Consider the following 5,105-nt stretch of genomic DNA (forward strand, 5'->3'; position numbering starts at 1 on the left):
TGCTGGACTCCGAAGCCCCTCCCCCAGCCCAGCCCACTCCTCCCCCAACACCCACGTCCCCCATGCAGGCCAACCACTGCCTTAGGACTTGGAGGATGGCACACCATGGAGTCTCCATCAGGACTGTGGTAGGTTCCTGATGCTCACAGGTCTGCCCAGGCCAAGACGAGTGACCATACAGAGGGACTACATCGAGGGAACATGTTACCAGCCAAGTCGGGAGGGAGCCTCCAGGGCCTACACCCCCACACTGAGGAGCACAATCCCTAAGGCCTTCAGGTGGGATCAAGGCTGAGTGTGAGCCGACGTGAGTGTGAGCCAACGTGGACGGCAGGACGGTGGTCACCGGAGAAGGGAAGCACAGTCACGTATGAGCACACAGGAAGGACACACACGAGGACACAGGTACACGCTCAAGCCCCACACGAGCACACCTACACTCTCAGGTCACACTCAGCCCCTGCCGGCTCATTCCTGAGACCCAGGGCTGTCATGGGACTGGAGCTGAGTCCACGGGCTGTACCCTAGCTCTGCTCCTCCACTCCGGTCATCTCCCTGACCTGCTCTCTGAAGGAGAGGGTGACCGGTGCTGCAGAGGGTCGTGCCATGAGGACCCCATGGGGCTGGAGCACCACAACCGCCCAGCAGGGCAACAGCTGCCCCCGAGGGTCCTCCCAACCCTGTGTCCACCGCAAGCCATGTCCAGGCAGCAATGTCCCAAGGGAGAGACCGGGGTGAAACCAGCCCTCATGCCCGTTCACTGGGAAAGAGTCTCTTGTCCCTAGGGGCCCTGGAAGACTGTTCCTGCCATTTGCTCGGCCCCACCTCACAGTGAAGCTGCCCCTGGTCCTGCACTCTGGGCCCATTTATGGAGAAAGCATCCAGGGCGTATCAGGTCTGCCTCACCGTGTGGACCAGAGCACCTGTTGCCACATCTCACCCTGACAGCACTCCTCTGGGCCAAAGGGAACCCACAGATTTTGTGTCGCTATCTCATTTTCAGACAGAGAAGCTGAGATCCAAAGAAGGGCAGAGAAGACTAGGTCACTCTGTGGCCGGCCAGGAGGACCCAAGTCTCAAGCCACAGCAGAGTCTGCTCTCCTTACCGCCTGGGTCAGCCTAGCCTAGCACAACCCAGGCCCAAAAGGGCCCGCAGTGCCCAGCAGGCTGCTGGGAAGCAGGTGCAGCTCTCTGTCCCCCGGGATGCCGGGGAGTGGGGGTCGTCCTTCCTCCTCAAGAGGGGCCAGACCTGCAGAGCCGGTGGCAGCCAGACTCCTGCCCGTGTTCCCAGACCAACAACCTCCTCTGTACATCAGAGTACCCAGTTCACCCTGCGCCTTGAGCTCAGTTGTGTCGTTTGTGTGTGTGTCTGAGAGAGTGTGTGTGTGTGTGAGCATCTGTGTAACACAGCAGGCGAGTATCATGTTACCATGCTCTGGCAGCGTGGGCCCTGTGGGTGCCCCAAGTCTGCACACCCACGGGGGAACTGAAGGTTAACCCCAGGTCTATGTCTTTGCTCCTCTAAATAGCGTATGTTAAGGTCAGTGAACAGACAGAGCCCGGTGGCCTGCAGCTCCCCCTGTCTGGCCTGCAGCTAGGAGCAGACACATTCCTGGAAGCTCTGGCCACTCTTGCCCAGAGCCTGAGGGAGCCCCAGCTGATTCCTCACTGCCCTCTGTTAACCCTTCCTAAACCAGACCCTTGCCCCAGCCCTGCTGTCTTTCTGGGGCTCAGGCTGCAGGCCTGTGTGCTTGTGCACAGGACTTTGGGGTGCCTTTCACCCTGGCTGTGGTGTGAGTGACGCGTATACTGTGTGTCCATGTTTGCGGTCAAGAAGTCAGCACCTGGGCCCGGCCCTGTCCTGTGTGTGCAGCTCTGGGAGCTGCTGCGTATGCTTTTGAGACTCTACACATCTGTGGCTGGCTCTCAGGGCCTGCCTGAGCACTGGGGCACGTGCACCTCCTCACAGACCAGCCCATCTGCCCCTGCCTGCCTTCCTGCCCGCGGTGCCAGGCACGGTGGAGGAGCTCAGCCACACCAAGGCGGAGGGGGCGGCCTGGTATGCACCTGCCATCCACACCAAGGCGGAGGGGGGCGGTATGCACCTGCGAGCTCCGGAACACACCCTGCCTTACTCCCAGCCGGGCCTCTGGAACCCTCTCCTGGGCTTCCACACCTGGTGTTTAGTAAATGATGGACTGGTGAGGGAATGCACAAGAAGGGGCTCAAAAGGGCACAGTCTGGGGATGGGGGTAAGCAGGCCCTCCAGGATGGGAGGGAGGCTTCTGGCGGGAGGGCCAGTTGTAGACGGGGTCAGAGAGCTCCAGAAGAGGAGGTCAAGGCTGGCTGGTCCTGGGTTGGGGGCAGCAGGGTCTACAGACTACCCCCGAGCTCCCCGGGGACGTCTCGGGTCACCGTCTGCACCGCCAGGGCCCGCGCCGCCCCGCGGGTTATTTATGACCCCCCCTCCCCCTCGCTGGCGGCGGCGGCAGCAGCGGCGGCGGCGGCGGCGGCGGCTTCAGCGGTGGCGGCGACTCGGGCCTCAGCCCAGCGGCAAAGGGCCCCCAGTGGGGGGACCGCGAGCAGCGATGCCGGATGCCGCCGCCGAGGCCTCAGGGAGTCAGGGGCGGGCCTCTGAGGGCTGGAGGAGGGGCTTTGGCCGCTGATCCCACCTGTGTTCCCCAAAGCGCCACCAGACCTGAATTCCGGGCTGGAGGAGATTCTAGAGCCAAAATTCTGTCCTTCTGGCTCCGGCCAGAAGTGCGGAGGAGCGTGCGGGCTACCAGATGCCGACCGGGCACAGGTGGGCAGGAGCGAGAAAGTGAGCAGATCCTTGTGGAGAGCGTATAATGTCCAGGACTAAGGATGCCTGATCCCTGTGGGAAAGAGGCTCTGATCCCGTGAACAGGAGGGAAACAGTTGGGGTGCGGGAAGGGGTGAACTGATTAGCTGAAGTCCAGGAAGGGGGTCTCCTGAGAGTCATGGAGTGGCCCTTGGAGGAGAAGGGGTCCTGCAGGGAGCGTTTAACCCAGTCATGGTCTTCTCAGGAAGACCCACCCCACCCTCCGGGAGAGGTGGAGCCAGAGAGTAGCTTAGAGCCGGCTCCAGCTGTGGGTTTAGCCTGGTGCCTTGCCAGCTGGATCCCACACTGGAAGGCCGGAGTTGGGACTTCAGTGCCTCTCCTTCACCACTGTGAGCCTGTTCGGGATGAAAGAGGTCAGGGGTGAGTCAGGGGTGGTCCTGCAGAAGGGAAGGGAGGCCCCCTCCACAAACGACATGGTACCTTGTCAGATCTAGAGATGAACGTCCCTAGCCTTCCCTTCCCAAACCTTTTAAAAGTCGGGGGTTAGGAGGCCTAAGGGTCGTGAACAGGTGCAGGCAAACATGAGAAGAACTGAGTGGAGGGGACTGTCTTTCAAAAGCAGTCTCAGGGCTGAAGGCTTCTGGTCAGCCCCCCACTGAGCCTTGGTACCTTCTCCAAACTGTGTCCCAACCACAGATTCACATGATGGCTCCTCCCTGGGCCTTGGCTCTGGGGCAGGAACAGCCTCCTGCATCCATTAGACAGGGAGCAAGACATGGGCCACAGAAGCTGAGTGTGCACCCGGGTCAGGCATGCACGGGAGTCCATTTTGCACATAGGACAAACTAACTAGGGTCACTCACATTCACACCCATGCCCACACCTGGCCCCTGAAAGCCCAGCAGGCAGATGTGCAAAGAGCAGAGCAGAAGTGGACAAAGAAGGTTGTGTGCTCCCAGACTTGTGTCTAGTCTCAGCACAGACCCTGCTCTCCTAACTGGTCTGGGGGCTGGTTGGTGCCCCACCTGCGACTGATTTCGGCTGTGAGTCTCAGCATGGGAAAGCAGAGCAGTGGCCAGTGGTCAGGCTCACACCCAGCTGATGCTGATGCCAGGTAGGAGGTGAGTGATGGTGGTGAACTTCCATCCCTCCCTTGCACAGGTGTGCATGCTGGGAGCCGGCTCAGCCCCCCAGAGCCTGGTCAGACAGATGCCCACACGAATGCATCTCAGAGGGGTGGAGGTGGGGGTCTCGGTGCTGGGATGGATCTGAGGCTACTGTCTAGCTTGCTCAGAATAACGCCTCTGAGAAAGACAAACCTGTCTCATCAGCTTTTCCTAGGTTTCTGTTTCGCTTCCTGATGCTTCTACCGCAAGGCCAACATGCCCGCATGCAAGGAGATGGGGGTTCAACACCAAAGAACAAGCCTCCCCGGTTCCAGGACTGGGCGAAGGCTGACCTGCTTCATCAAGACACCGAAGTGGATATGGGTGTAGAGGGGTCCTCTTCCCCAGATTGGCTCATACTAGGGAACAGAAATGTGCCCAAGGGTGCGATCTCTGTCGCCTTCACCGGCCCCTCTTCCTCCGCACGCCCGCCCTCCCTCACCCACCTCCCTGCCCCACATCATGGCTCACATACTGTTTGTCCTGGAGTCAGAGAGCCCGGATTTAAAACCTCTCTGTATCTCACCCTCCTCATCTATAAAGTGAGAACGGTGAGGGAAAGTCCTGCCATGAGCCCCGTCAAGTACAGCGTAACCGACAGACTCGTTGTTAGTCACAGAACCCGAAGCCTCCGACACACACGTGCCAACCCTGCAGATGCACGGACCCCCCACGCCCCGCACTGCAGCCCACGCCACCCCCCGCCCCCCGCCGCTGTGAAAACCCTCCCTCCCAGAGCCGGGCCCCCGGGCCGCCCCTAGTCCCGGAGCCCTCCTCCACCTGGCCTCCGCCCCCTCCCCGCGTGTAGTCCGGGCCTCCCGCGGCGCCCAGCGACTCCCTCGACCATGGCGCGGCGGGTGCGCGCAGCTCCTCGCTCCCAGACGCCCCATCCCACACCCTCACCCGCTCGGAAACAGGGCAGGGGTGCAGCCCTGTCCCGCTGCCCCCGCCGCCAGCCGTGGGCGCCCAGTCGGCCGTCACGCACCCCCTGCTGGAGCCCGCGCCCGCCCGCCCGCCGCGCCGGGGCCGTTTAAATGGGCCAAGTTGTGGCGGCGGCGGCGGAGGCGGCGGCGGCGGCGGGAGTCTCCCAAGTCCCTGCCGGGCGGGCGCGCGCCAGTGGACACGGGTGCGCGGCC

Source organism: Mustela lutreola, chromosome 10 (assembly GCF_030435805.1).
Source record: "Mustela lutreola isolate mMusLut2 chromosome 10, mMusLut2.pri, whole genome shotgun sequence".
NCBI lineage: Eukaryota > Metazoa > Chordata > Mammalia > Carnivora > Mustelidae > Mustela > Mustela lutreola.